A 16,273-nucleotide genomic window follows, 5' to 3' on the forward strand; every position below is an offset into this window, starting at 1 on the left:
CGAAACTGGCTCTTACTGCTTTGTTAGCTTCATCTCCCACCATCTTCCCGAGCTTGTCTCTGTAGCTGTACGGCACCATGCACGTCACCCCAACCGTTCCATAAAAACCTCAGTACCCCACCTTCTTTGCTTTGCCTTCTGCCTGGGGCACTCTGCCCCGCCCTTTCCTCTGCCCAGGGAACTTCTACTGGTCCTTCTCTTCCCATTCCTTCCTCCACCCTCTTCTTACACTGATTTAGGGGGTTTTCTTTGTCAATTCCATATCCTCATGTAGATTTTATACTCTGTTGTCACTACCTATTTTCTTGTTTTTCTTTTTTCTCCAGACTATGAGCTGTTGGAAGCTGGGACCACCTGATTGAGCCGTTAGCACGGTGAGTGACACTGAATAGATGCTTGATAAATGCTAGATGAAGGAATAATGGCCAAATTAATATACTACCTCAAGCATCTATTCACGGTTACATTTCCAGCATTTGTATAGACCGAAATCATGCTGCAAAAGAAGAAAGAGACCTTTGGCTGATGAGTCCAGGCAATTGTCTGCACGAGCATGTGCACATGCTCATGCACACACACACACACATCTAGCAATATGTCTACAACAAATACGCAGTGATTGATTCCATTTTTTTGATGTAAATGCTAGGGGACTTCAAAACAGAGGGATGGCTCATGGTGCCGTTAGTCAGGAAAGGCTTCGTATCCACTGGAACAATCCAGGAGAGGGGGAATTCATGCTTGAAAAAAAAAAAGAGAACAAAGGAAGGAGTAAGGTCAGTGATGTGCAAAGAGGACTGTTTAAGGTTTATGTGTTATTGAGATATGACGGTGTATTTTCTTTCAGATCTCTCCTGTTCTTCCCAAGATCTTAAGTAAACAAAGCAAAGGCCAAAATGGGAGAGGGAAAATCTATTCAAAGCCATGAAACACAGACATCACAGAATTGTTTCAGCCACATTTTATTGTCAGAAAGATTCAAAAGATAAATCAGCCTAGGCTGCCTGGGGATTATGTTATGGGGGTTTGGACAATCAAATTACTAAGAGTTACTCCAAGAGGCATATTTGTATTCATTCCTTGTGAGGGATAAAAGAGGATGATGTAAGCTTCAAGAGTAAAGTAACGTGTGATAAATTTTGGAAGAAATAACTGGAAAAAAATAAGAACTTCTGGCTTGATGTTCCAGGAATACAGCTAAGCAGGCCAAGATTTTATTAAAAGAAAAAAATGCATATTACAGAAATGAGAAGACAATGTTATGTGGATAAAGAAGCACTGTGATATTTTAAGCTGGCTGAATAAAATAGAACATGGCAATGGAAATGTGAATAAAAGGCACAGAAGTGGGGACTAGAAAAAAACAGATGTAGAAATTTTCTTTTTTCTGGGAGCAGATAGAAGTTAATGTTGATAAAGGAAACTACTGTGAACCTACTTATATTATAAGCGACTTTGTGAATATTGAGGAATCGGTCGGCTTGTGCTCACGTGGTTGGCATATTGGGAAAATTGCATCTAATACAGGCTTAAAAATCTTCAGCCTGAGGAGGAACATATTCATTCCAGGCCTCTCACAGATTTGAAGAGAAAACATAAGATAAAGAGAAAATGGAAAAATCAGAGGTAACAAAATTTGATCCTGCCTGTATTTTGTAGAGGCAGATGAAGGGCCTCTTAAAGGCAAAAATAAAAAAAAAATAGTTTTTTATCAGTTTAAAGAGAGAACACTTATTCAGAGGGGTTGGAGGACATAATTCCCCAGTCTGTTACAGCAACCTGATTCTTCTTTTGTAACCACTAGCCTGCTAGAAGGTACTATCTGTTTTAATATGGTTTTTATTTTTTATTTTACAAGAACCAAAAGGACATTGCTATAACTCAGTTTGGATGGCAACATTACATTGGGATTTTTATGATTTTTACGAATTATGATAAATTCCAAGAGCTGTATTATATATAGCAAGGGCAAGACTCCATAAGAATAAGATAAGATATAAAAAGAAGAGAGAAATAAGGATAATGGACACCTTAACTATCTCCTGAAGGGGACAATAAAAGTTAAAATGGAGCACTAGGGAAGGCAGTCTGGCTGAGGCCCAAATTGTCAGAGAAAGGCTTTAGAAAACTAAGGGATTCAGATAGAATGATGGGTCAAGTCTTATTTGATATCCAGATGTGTAGTCCAGTGGGCAATAGAAAGTTAACACATCTTTATATTTAGACAGAAGATCCCATAATCAGGTGCTAACTTCCTTTGCTTTTAAGTGGGTCCTTTTGTACCCTGCAATGTTATGTGGGATGCCCAGTCAGTAGGTCACACATTCTGTGAGCACTTGGATAATGGTGCCGGCTGAGGTCCTGCAGGCAAAGAAGGCAAACCCATATTGCGAATGTGTGTTGATTTTAGTCAAGATACATGGCTGCATTTTTCAGGATGAAAGGAGTCTAATGTAATCAATGTGGTACCAAGTTGGTCTGGAGAGTTGGTGCCATACTGGGGGGCTCAGTATCGGGCTCGATTGCTGGCAGGTTTGGACTTTCGGCAGAAACAATATTTAATCAGCTTTGGTGACAGGGAACCCATGCGGTCAGGTCCATGCTTCCAATCCTGCCTCCATGGCTATCCTGTTCATGGGCCCACTGTGCCAGGAATAGGGTGGTCTAGGATGCAGGTTGCTGATGTTCATTGTCTGCTTCTTTATTTATTATTTTCTCGGTGGTGGAAGCTTCTGTTGGATAACATGCTGTACTTTCCCCACTCCCCTTCCCAGACCTCTTTGCCTTTAACCTTATTATTTATTCTTCATGCCATATTTATTCTTGCCTTAAGCTTCTTGTCTTTCCACGCAAAGTGGGTGACCGGGTGGACAATCTGAAGCCCTATTTATTGGGAGGCTTTCCTTCCCCACTTGCATTCGGGGCCACCCTGTGTGAGGCTGTGGAGTGGCAACCACCCGTTTTTGGCTTACACTCACTTATTGAACTGATCAGTCTTGTAGAAACAAGCTTGGCCATTTCCCTCCTCCACTACCTGATCATAATGGACTTCTCAGGAGGCCGCCGGTAGGAGCTTGGGGAGAGGTGCTGGTGGGACCATGGCAGATAACACGAGGGCACCTCTTGCACAGCTTGCTTGCAGCCCCACCAGCCGCTGATCCCAGATGTACCATTTCCATCTGATGGGATGCTGCAGGCCCACCCAGCCTTATGATTTGGTGGATCTGGGAGAACTCACTTGCAATGGACATACAAGTCCCGTATACTCTCTCACATCTTTTCCATGAGAGAAGAATCCCCTAATTCACTTGTAGTTGGGTCTCTGCTATTAGCAATTGAATATAATTTCTAGCTGACAAAGACTGGATGTTGTACAACATTGCTATTCAAATTGTATTGTGTAAGCTACTGTCAGTCCACAAACTGCTCTCTGTTGCAATTAACTCAGAAGCTAGCGCCAGAATCTAGACCAATTTCTTTACTACACACAATCTAATTCAACTGGACATTTTTCTTCTTTTTGGGGGGGTGTGAGATGTTCTCAGCAAAGGGAGCAGTATGTTGATTACATTGTGGTATAAGCTCTTTATCTCATAATGGACTGGTATTGACCATAATGGACCAGTAGTGAGTAGTTTGGACACTGACACCTCACATAGGACTCATCGAAGACTAACGTCTCCCAAAGTGTACTTTTGAGACAGATGCACCGGGATATAAACAACAATTCCTTCCTTTAATTGTTGATTCTGTTTTGAAATTTAAACCTGTGATTATTGATTGGAGCTACTGCTAAGTCTTTTAAGTCATCTCTTAACTACTTTACTCTCCTGGTCTTGGATTCAGGATAGTAAAAAATTATTACACAAGACTTGGCTTCACAGACTTTTGTAATCACAGCAGTGCCTGACATGTTGTTCACTTCAAAGCAGAATAAAAACCTTTCATTATGTGCTTCTTTGTATGCCATTTGTCTATCAAACTTTGCTGTACCGCAAAGCAACTGTTTTACACATAGATTCTGCTTCAGTTTCAGAGTGGATGTGGAGTTAAATGGTTTACCAATACATGTAGTACATGCTGAATGTATGCTAGCTATTATCATTAGTTGAACAAACTTGGGTTTGTTCACTATTATTCAACTCCCCGACTGCACCCCACACCCCACCCTAGATCCCACTGTGTTTCTCAGAAGATGTTTTGTATGGGTAGCAATAAATAGACAAAGATGAGTAAACCTCTAAGGACAGTCTTTATAAATGCTAGAATTTCATAGTTAAGCCCCAACTGGACCACTACAGCTCTAACTTAATCTGTAGGCAATCATGGAATAAAAACCAATAGCCGCTCACTGCTCTAGATCTCATCACTCTAAACTTCCTAGTGAAGTTAAAAAATGCTCTACTCCAAGATCATGTTATCCTTGGGAAGCATTTTATTCTGACTGTATGCACAGTCATTAGAAATTCTGGGGTAAAAACCTTTCCTCGCAAATGATTGAAGGGTATAATTCTCAGTATCCTTGTAGTCTAAGGAGGACAGCCTGACAGTAATGGCAAGGATAATGCTTTTTTTTTTTTTAAGATTTTATTTCTTTATTTGATGGAGAAAGAGAGAACAGAGAGAGAGAGAGAGAGCACAGGAGAGGTGGGGGAGAGGCAGACTACCCCGCTGAGTGGGGAGCCCGATGAGGGACTCAATCCCAGGACCCTGAGATCATGACCTGAGCTGAAGGCAGACGCTTAACTGACTGAGCCACCCGGGTGCCCCAAGGATAATGCTTTTTAACTACAGAACTTGATTTCCTTAGCCTGACTTTCAAGGAAATGTATTCTTTGAAGGAACTCTATGGCTGATCAAGTAGAAGACATTTCTGCTAAATCATCTGCAAATCAGCAGAGGATGCTAATGTAAAGAGGGACAATAGCTAGAATTTTTCCACTTTTGAACAAAAACTGTGACCACTGGGCATGACTAGGTTAGGAATAATGGGAATTTATATGAGCAGATATTCTCTTGAAAAACGACCCACCACCACCTTCCTTCCTGCCAAAGCACTAAGGTCATAAGTAAAGAGTGAAAAGAGCAGAAGAACAAGAATGGCACCCTAAGGAACTAGGTTATTAGGTGCGAGAGACAGCTTGGAAGTTTCAAAGGAGCCAAGGAGATCAAGAATTTGGAAGATGAGAGAAAGGAAGGGAGGGAAATAGGGAAAAAGAGTGGAAGGGTTGGCAAGAAAGAGAGAGGGGGAGGCGAAGGAGGGAGAGAGGGAGATCCCATCTTTGATCTATCTTTTGTTTTCTTTGCCCAGTTGTCTGCCCCTGCAACTATTCTCAATATTTTCCCCTTTGCTTCCTTCTCTCCTTTCACATGGTAAATGCAATTACCTCAATTTATCTGTACTCTTAAAAAGGGAAGCAAGACAAGATCAAACCAGTAAAGTCTCCACCGAGTTGTGGACTTGTTGACAACTTCTTTTTATCTCCTCTACTCCTGAGGTTTGGCGTCCTATTTGTCTTTGAGAAGGGTGATAAGTGAAATTGAGGGAGGGGAAGGAAAGACGCATTTCATTTGGTGAGTGCTCAATGACTAAATATTCACGTAAATCCATTAACTTATAACCGATTCAATGTCATGTATATGAAGTAATTCACATTGAATCCAGCTGAAACTGATTTTGTTCTTCACTATGCTTCTTGAATAATCTTCTTTCTTGCCTTCTCAGCATTGCTAGTTAAATTTTCTTCTCTGACTCTCATTGCTTAAGATTTTATCTTTCTGTCATGTTCTTACCTTAGCTCTCTGTTTATTGTAACAAAAGCTGCCACTTTTTTCTTTAGCTGTTTTCTTTAGCAGAGGAAGGAAAAGAATCCATTTTTTTTTTTAAAGACAACAAATGTTTACTATAGATGTAGTGAAAATGCAATGCTTATATTTAGGTTGAAGTTAAAAGGTGCCTGGAAAAAGATCAGCAACTGAAAACATTCACTGTATTTAATGCATCTTTGTGTGTGAGTGGTGGGGGGCTGGGTGCTACAAAACAATGCTTAACGCTGTCATCAGGGAGACAAACATACAGAATTAGATTTTTAGAGCTAGAGAAACATAGAAAAAGATTTTTTACTTGATCTCTTTGTTCAATAGATAAAAAAGCTGAAGGAAAGAAAAGGTAAGTGAATTACTATGCATCTGAGAAAATTACTCTTTCAGATGCACTAGAAAATGTGAAATTTTATATTATCCTACTACATTTCATATAGTGGATATTATGAATGGTGTCTTAAAAGGTAACTTTCAGTTAAAAATATGTAACTTGTGGGCACCTGTGTGGCTCATTCATTAAGCGTCTGCCTTGGGCTCAGGTCATGATCCCAGAGTCGCAGGATCAATCTTTCATCTCCCTCATCGGTCTCCCTGCTTAGCAGGGAGTCTGCTTCTCCCTCTAACCCTCCCCCTTCTCGTGCTCTCTCTCACTCTCTCGCTCTCAAATAAATAAATAAAGTCTTAAAAAAAAGTGTAACTTGCAAAGATTTGTTATCTTAAACTTGATTTTTGAATGTTACTGGAATTAGTTTGTTAGGGCTGCCATAAGAAAGTACAGACTAGGTGACTCAAACTATAGTAATTTATTTTCTCCAAGTCTGGAGGCTAGAAGTCCAAGATCAAGGTGCTGGCAGGGTTGGTTTCTTCTGAGGCCTCTCTCCTTGGCTGGTAGAAGGCCATCTTCTTTCTATGTCCTCACATGGTCTTCCTTCTGTATCTGTGTCCTAATCTCTTATAAAGATAGGTCATATTGGATTAGGATCCACCCTAATGATCTCATTTAACCTTAATTACCTCTTTAAAGACCTTATGTCCAAATAGTTACTTTCTGAGATACTGAGGGTTAGGACTTCAACATATTAATTTGATGGTGGTGGTGGTGGGGGACCCAATTCAGCACATAAGAATACTTACGCCATTTTTTTGGGGGGGGTCTGGGGACACATTTATAAAAGCATCAGGCAAATCTACAAGAAGATAGACGGTATATGTAATAGATAACAAGGTTTATAAGTAATTTACACCAATCTTTTGAGACGTGCAGTGACAAAATGAAGCAGGACTGGATAAAATGTTGAGAAAAGTTAAAAGAAGAAACAAGTGAACTGTGATGGAAATAAATAGGAGAGAGAGAGAGAGAGAGAATGAATAGTAAAGAAAAACAGAAGATTAAAAAAAGGTAAGACTATAGAAAGTGACCAGGAAATAGAGCAGCTTTGTTTGTCCATTCATGTCTCTGTTTTTCTAACAGTGATGTTGGAAGTGTTCCATGTGGTTCAATTTATTTTATTAATAAAATCTGATGATTTAAGACATAAGAAATAGGGAATGGAAAAATACTGTATTTTCCCAGCCAAACCAAATCCACCCCTTGACTCTTATTTTCGGAGGTTGGCCCCCCATGGACGTTACTTTTGCCAACTGCTGGTATCATAGAAACCACCAAAACCTCAGATTAAAAAAAAAAAAAAAAAGCTCTAATGATTTTAAATTAGTAAAAATTCAAGTTTGAAAACTAAATATCTTTTTGAATTACTATATGGGTGTAGACTACTTACATTTCCAGCCTTACTATGTATTTAGGATAACATTCACTGGACCAAAATTTTTTTTTAATTTAAGTAGTAGGAAGATTGATCAAAGCAAAAGTTCTAAGGTATAAAAAGCACAAAATAAGCACATCCCTTCATCTAAATTTTGGACTGAAAATACCCCACCATAACGTAGAAATAATGTGTGAGGTAATTTTTCATGCTTGACACAAACTTTTAGTAGAAGATTCTCCTACAAGGAACTTCTAAAGAATAGAAATAGTCACAAAGCAGCTTATGCAAGTACCATATAACTAATCCATGAAAAATTTAATTCCACTCAGGCATTTAGAAGATAAATGTTATCCATGTCCATATATTTAAATTTTTCAGCCAAAAATATTTTAACCATATAACTTTACAGCACACAGAAAAAAAAAATACACATAAAAGTGAAAAATGTGTTTTGCTATAAATCTGCCACTGATATGATATGAGTGTGCAATTAAATGGGCCATGCTGGAGAGAGGCAAGATTGGCTACTGGGTGGTTGCCAGTGATATACTTTGACCCTTCCCGGCCTCATGTGTTCCTGATCAGGCAGCCGGGGCTCTGGCAAATCCAGGCCAGGCAAGCAGAAAACAGAACAGCTCTTACTTTCAGTGATGGGGTTCAGAGAGAATGGGGCATAGGACACATACTTGATCTGCTGCTAAATATTTCATTTCAAAGCTGAACCCTAAATTGTAGCATAGAATTAGATGACTTTTAGGGGAATTATTTTCCAGTGTTTGTCTTCCTTGTTTATTCTGACATTCACAGTGGCATTTTATGATGGTGTAGTGTAGTAAGGAGCACTAAATTGAAAGACAAAAAAACCTAACCAGGTGTGGCTAACTGGGTGACCCTGGCTAATCAATTAGTCACTCTAGGCCTCAGTTTCCTTGTCTAGAAAATTAAATGATTGGTTTAGATGAGTAGAGATTGTATGGAGTGACCCTTAAGTAAATCTGGTTTGCAAATGTGTTTTCGGCCTTCACAGTATCATAAGATGTGTTAACTTAGTAACCAATATCAAAAAAGCAGGAGATTTCACTAAAATACAGATTTCTGGTTTCTCTTGAAAACTTAGAATGTCTGGTAACTTAGGGCCCACAGCTTTATGTTGGTGTGGAGTGCAACAGACCCTTTTTGTTATAATTGGGAATGTTCTCTTGAGGTTGCTCCAGCTGCCAGCCAGAGGACCCAGTTGACTTGCTACATTTATTTACTTTAGCTGCCTGACCTTTTTAGACATTTTAGTTTTTCATCCTTTGTCTACAGCAATGGTTTCTAAATGTGTCTTACAAAACCCTAGTTCTTAGAGGAAACTCATGAGGAATCAAGAGGACATGGATGGGGGACCAACTTCTCTCTTCAATCAGAGTTCAGTTTTTATTTGTGTCATATATTAGGATCTAAAGTGACCTCCGGGGCCCAGACTTTTAATCTTCTAAAATTTCTTCTGTTCTTGCATAATAATTGAATATCAGTTGGGCACATGTGGGTTTAGAATAAACACTCTACTCCCAGCCTTCTTTGCATCTAGGTGTGGCTGATTCCCAGCCTCCTTTGTGTCTGGGAATGGCCACGTGACTGACTTCTGCCCAGTGGTACAGGGCCAGAAGTGATGTGTGCAATATTCAGGTTGTACCTGAAGTAAGAATTTGGTGATGATCAATTTTGATCATGTGGACAAAGTATCACACTAGTGATGGCAGGACAACATGATAGATGGATCCTCAGTCCCTAGATGACTTCATAGACCAGAGTAATCCTACCAGCAATGTTTGCCTAAGTCTGCAATGTTACATGAGAGAAAAATTAACTTTCATCCTGGGTAAGCCAATGTTAATTTGGGTCTGTATTACATAGTTCTAAAACTGTATCTCAGTTAAAACAACCTCTGAGATTCTTTCAAGCTCCAAGATTCTCTGATTATTTTGCCCCTGGTTGATTTTGAATTTAAATATGTTTGAGTAATTTTAACTGAAAAAAGATAAATCATTGTTCTTAAACTTTTTGAATTACTTCCTCGAATGCTTTTTTTTTTTACTGAGTGGAATTTAAATAAATTTATTTTCAGTCATGCACATGATTATATTTTTATGAAATCATTATGCAAAAATGCCAGTGACCTAATGTATGTTGAATAGGGAGTGTATGTTCTATTTCCTCCTAAATGATCAAATGTTATGGACACCCTTTGCAGTTCCGTTTCATCCAGAAAATGATTTTATCCCAAAGGAGTGGAGTCAAATGTGCAAAATAAATGATGTGAGTTTGTTCTGTTTAGCTATGTAGATGGCTTGAGAAGAAAAAGATAAAGTTACTTAACTGCCCGAGAGAGGTCTTTGAGGTAGACTGTTTCAGGCTCAATTTAAAATCTGGTGATCATGGTCCCTAAAACTTGTACTGCTATAACTGTTGTTATAAAGAAACAGAGAATTTCATTCTCTGAAGTATGAGGAAACAAATTTTCTATGGCAATGAATTTAATTTAATTTTATTTTAAGAATAATGTACCTTAATGGGGATGACTAATGTAGCTCATCATTTTGAATACATGTCCTGCCTAAGAAAATTCATGCATTTTTCTCAAGATCAGAAAACAAAACCAAGAAAAACCAACCTTGGATGCCATTCAAAGGGTGCCTTGGAAATGATGTTTTTAGTAAGTTTAGCATCCATCCCCCTCCCTGCCCAAAAACCTGTTAACATAATATTCATAAGATCCTGGAAAAATCTTAAATCCTAAAATTTGAAACTAAGAGCACCCACCAATAGAGACGATAAGGTTAGAGGTGGTTTTGATGTTAGGACAGACATGTGCTTGATCTTTGGAAAATCAAATCCGTCATGATGTTTACAGGAATTGAAGTGATACAAGTATCTCATGACAATAAACTACTCCTTGAACATAAACAATTTTTTTTTTAGATCAATAGGTCATCATAAATAAAGTTATAGCTATTTTGTCTTAAGGACTTAATTAAGTTTTCAAATGTCCCTAATTTGGTCACTTTAAAATTTGGCTTAATAAAGTATAGGAAACCAATCTCATAATAGTTGGGCAGAGCAAAACAGTCATTTTTAAGGTGGGAATTATCTAAAAACACATCATTACATGTATAGAATTAAAGGAGGAACCTATTTTCTGTGTGGGTCAGATCAGAATATTTGGAACTAAGAGTTATTTTAAAGGCATTAAATAACTTCTTTGGGGCGCCTGGGTGGCTCAGTCGGTTAAGTATCTGCCTTCAACTCAGGTCATGATCCCAGGGCCCTGGGATTGAGCTCCTGCTCAGTGGGGAGTCTGGTTCTCCCTCTACCTTTGCCCCTCTCCCTGCTTGTGCTCTCTTGCTTGCTTGCTCTCCCCGCCCCCGTCTCAAATAAATAAAATCTTAAAAAAAAGAGAACATTTTAAAATCTTCAAAAAAACCCACAACAACTTCTTTGTGCCCAGTGGCCAGAAAGACATTAGACTTCTTTTTTTGGTTGTACTTCAAAATTGAGTATGTACTCTCAAGATTTGTTGAAGAAAACCTTAGTCAGAAAATGAAATAATTGATGAAAAATCAATGTCTCTCAGGAAAGTTTATGAATAAACAGCTGGGTCTTTTGGTTTTATTCTGAAATAAATGTATTTAATTGTGAACTCTCCTTTCTTATAATATGCAACAGTGATCTTGAGAGCCATTTAGTCTTGGATATTTACATGTCATCTATGCTAACATCATGAAATTTCTATTATATTTCTACGTATATGAATGTAAAAGGAAAGGAACCTTCTTATACTAAAACAACAGTGATTTGGGTTCTAGTTTGGTATTTATTTTTAACTTCGGTAGGTCCCTTAGCTTCTCCCTACCTCAGTTTTGCCACCCAAACAATGGAGATATATGCTTTCCTAATTATTGCCAGGGGCTGTTGTCATGAGAAACACATGGTCATCTTACATCAAAAAATGCCATCAAATAACCGGGTGGCTCCTTTGAGCAAACATTGGAATAGATGCTCTTTTATAAAATAAGATGCTCTATTCTGAATGTAATTAAATATTGAAGCCTGTGGCAGCCATGAGAACGAGCCTCTCAGAGCTCCTGTTGCAGAGGGCGTAATTAACTGATGGTCCCAGCCACTGTGCTCTAAATATATTACTGCATTCACGTGGAAGCCATACTTACCATGGGCTATTTCAAGTCTGTGACTGAACAATGGTAGAAATACTAAGACAGGGCCATTCCTGGGAGAGAAAGGATTCCTCTGGTGGGAGACTTTTCTCAAGGACTTCCCAGCAACCTCGCTGCACTTTCTTAGGATTGCACTGCAGTCTAAGATGCTTCCTATCCAACCTTCCATTCTTCCCCCTTCCCTTCATGGGGGTCAGCTTCTATCATGGTCTGACAGGTCGTCCAGCCTCCTCTGGCTCCTTGCCTTATCTTTCCTCACAGGTATTTCCTCCAGTAAATCTCTCATGACTAATCCTATCTGGATGTCTGATTTTACACAATCCCTGTTTGAAGAAGGATCCCTTGGAGATTGAATGGTGACATTTTTCTGTGATTTTGTAATTTGGTAGCTAAGTTTCCCATCAGTCTGTAGTATCCATTTACATGAGGCTAAGCAATAACTTATTTTATACCATGTTACAACACAGACATTTCCAACCATTAAATTTTTTCTTTATGAATATAGGAATGGATTGGAAGAAACACATTGGGTGCTTTTTATGATACTATTTCAAAAGAACTTGAGTAACTATCCTCTTAATAATAATGGTACCATGCAAACAAAGGAAACATGCATACATGACATGGTTTTGAGTCATTGTGATTCTTTCTCTTATTTTTCCCAAAACACCTATCAAAATAGCAAAATCAAAGCTAATGGAAAGTATTTTTATTTCTTCATAACAAAGATATAATTATTAGACCAGCTCTCATGAACAAAGTAAAGTGGAAATTTAAGGATAATTCAGGCACAAGTTCTGTTTTCACTGAATTAACAGAAAAATTGTGACTGCTAAACAAAACTACTTTCAGCCTTTTTGTATTCCTAGTTTTTATATACTTAATCATACTGTACTTAAAATTTTATATTATTTTTAGGTTTATCATAAGCATATTTTTCTATTGCTTTTTAATCATTCTCATAAAAATTACATAATAATCCAAAAAGAGGATGCATCATGTCTTACATAGTCTATTCTATTGAATTTTTAGATTGCTTCTGATTTTTTACTGCTGAAAATAAGGCTGCTTTGTGTAGTTTTATAAATCTCTCACATTTAGAATTGCTTGTATAAGATGAGTTCCTAAGGGTTATACCCATTAAGATTATTCATTAATCGTTTCAAAAACAATTGGACCAGTTTAAACTTAAATTACATGGCATTATTCTTTTCACCATACCTTGCTAAACTGCTAGCATTACCTTCTATTAGAAAGCAAAATCTCCCAATCATTTTACATGGAAAGAGGATATTTTTGCTGAAGTGTGGCTAAAATTGCCTGTATGTTTACTATAGAGTACTATTTTTACACTTTTGTGAACTATTTTTTCTTTTCCTGTACACATTTATGTATTGTTTTCCTTTTTTGTATCAGTCATTAGCTAAAAAAGAAATTACTCTTGGTCTGTTGTATTGGCATGAAGTTATTTCCCCCCGATGGCTGTATCCTTCTTTTTATTTCTTTGTGATTTGCCTTATCCATCTGTTCAGATAGCATCTTTTGAGCGCTTAAGTTTTGTTAGGCTCAGTGCTGGGAGCTGAGGATACAGTTTTGAACAAAGATAGACCAATCCCTACTCTCTTGTCACCTCCAGAGTATATTAGGAAAAACACAAAATTAAACAAGCAGTTATCAAAAACATATGATACAGGAAGCTATTGGCATTCTTTGTAGTCCATCTAACTCAGTTTTGAGGGATCAAGGAAATGCAGTTGGGTGAAGGAATGAGAATGGGTGATGATCAGCAGATGAGACTGGAGTGGGCAGAAGGAGGCAAAGTGGGACTTAGGCCACGTTAAGGAGTTTGGCTTTTTTGGGGGGGGGGGCATGCAGAGGGAGAGAGAGAGAATCTCAAGTGGTCTCCATACTTGATCTCACGACCCTGAGATCATGACCTGAGCTGAAACCAAAAGTCAGATGCTTAACCAACTGAGTTTGACTTTTATCACAAGGATTAAGGGAGGTAATTTAATGGTTGTTTAGCAGGAGAAAAAAAAAAGATGATATTTATTTTAGAAAGATTATTTTGGCTACTATTTGGAGAATAGCCAAAAGGAGAACAAGCCTGGAGACAGATCTGGCGGAGTAACCCAGGTGACAGTCAATGATGTCCTGGATGGGCATTGTGTCTGTGGATACATTCCAGAAATATTTAGGGGATGGAGTCCAAACGACCTGCGGATGAAATGTGGACAGCAAAGGGAGATGGCAGATTCGCAGGCTTCTAGAAGACTTGAGTAACTGAAGGGGGGGGGTGCCATTTTCTGCAGCAACAAATTGAGCAGAAAGGTTTCAGCTATAGATTTTTAAAGCCATATTTGCATGTAGCATTCTTGGCAATTTGTTATTATATAAAGATTAATTAATTCCTTGTCATCTTTATTTTAAGTAAATAACAATGAATTTCTTGTGGCCTTAGTTAAATAGGGATTTTTAAGTTACTTTAGGAGAGAATTTCTGGTCAATCTAAATGATATTATAATAAATAATAATCTCATTATTCATTGGGATTCCCCAGACTGATGAGAAACTTCTGGGTCTAATTACATAATTCTAGCAAACCTGAAGTGAGGTTCAAGATTTAGTTGATAATAAACACAAAGATTTTTTTTCCGTTTAAAAAAATTTTAATTCCAGTGTAGTTAACATACAGTGTTAAATTGTTTCAGGTGTACAATATAGTGATTCAACAGTGCTACACATTACTCAGTGCTCACCATGTGTTCTCTTAATCCCCTTCAGCCATCCCCCACCCACCTCCCCTCTGGTAACCATCGGTTTGTTCTCTATAGTTGAGGCTGTTTTGGCTTGTCTCTTTTTTTCTTTGTTCATTTGTTTTGTTCCTTAAATTCCACATATGAGTGAAATTATATATTTGTCTTTCTCTGACTGACTTATTTCACTTAGCATTATACTGTCTAGATCCATCCATGTTGTTGCAAATGGCAAGACTTCATTCTTTTTTATGGCCAAGTAATACTCCAGTGTGTGTGTGTATGTGTGTGTGTGTATTCATATATATACATATTCATCTATCAATGGACACTTGGGCTGCTTCCATGATTTGGCTATTGTAAATAATGCTGCAATAAACATGGGATACATATATCTTTTTGAATTAGTGTAAGACAAAGATGTTTTAAACTAACCAGCAATTACTTATTATCTCCAAAGAATACACATAAAGATCCAGAGACAATTTAAAATTTCACCAGTTTGAAACATCTTCACTATCTTTTACACACAGTAACTCCTAGCAGGTAAATGAATTTATGGCCTATTCTTACACATCTTTAGAATTGGGTGAGAAGTCTGGGGCGCCTGGGTGGCTCAGATGGTTAACCGTCAGCCTTCAGCTCAGTTCATGATCCCAGGGTCCTGGGATTGAGCCCCACATGGGGCTCCTGGCTCAGCGGGGAGCCTGCTTCTCCCTCTCCGTCTGCCTCTCCCCCCTGCTCATGCTCTCTCTTTCTCTCTGTATCTCTGTGTCTCAAATGAATAAATAAAATCTTTAAAAAAAAGAAGAAGAATTGGGTGAGAAGTGATATATGGATGTAGGAGATGTTAGCCTCTTTCTTGGAGGGGAGAAAGCTACTTTCCCAGAGGGGATGCTTTCCTCCATTTCCTGGAGGAGGGAAAGTAAGTGCAAACAGCAAAGAGCTTGGGTAATCCTCAAAAGTATGGCTAACAAAATAAGATATAAATGATCTTGGCAAAAGGTCCTGGGACACATAACTTATTATAGTTATACACTAGTGTCTTTTGGGCTCACCTACAAGCACTAAAAAAGTTGTTTGCTAAACAGTGGTTGAGAATATTTCTTGTACTTTTTAACTTTCTTAATGGATCATTTGGAAGCTAAATAAATTCCTATTGAGAGTATCACGTTCTCAGGTATACTAGACTCTTGAGCATAATGTATGCTTCTGAAACTCTAAACCCCAACGGTGGTAAAATAGCACACACTCCCTCTTTTTCTCTCTCTGTAATCAGGTAGTCTTGAGGAATACTGCTACAGTTTAATTTTGTGTCCTGCAAACTTCCATACCAATTAATAACCTAACGGTACTCAGTCTGTGCTTTCATAAAAGCAAACAAATGGCTTTGGAAAGGACTTAGAGCATGTCAGTGAATGTGGATGAATGGCAGGGTCCTTATTACCTAACCAGAGCCCATAGTAAAACATTTCTCAAAAGTATTATTTGGTCTATGCTGTCAAAACTAGAGGAGACTCACATACAACATATTTGTTTTCCATCACATGGACAGCCCAAATGGCTGGCTGGCTAAAGTAATTATGTGACTTGCACATTCAGTTTGAAGTCTGCTTAATCAAACCAGCAATCATCCCTCTATGATAGGGAATTTAAAGTTGTATTTATTAATCTGATTTCATATGAAGTATGGAATAAATAATGAAATAAA

This window comes from Mirounga angustirostris, unplaced genomic scaffold (genome assembly GCF_029215605.1).
Source record: "Mirounga angustirostris isolate CCGP_5_RB_7025 unplaced genomic scaffold, mMirAng1.0.hap1 SCAF_5, whole genome shotgun sequence".
In the NCBI taxonomy this organism is placed as follows: domain Eukaryota; kingdom Metazoa; phylum Chordata; class Mammalia; order Carnivora; family Phocidae; genus Mirounga; species Mirounga angustirostris.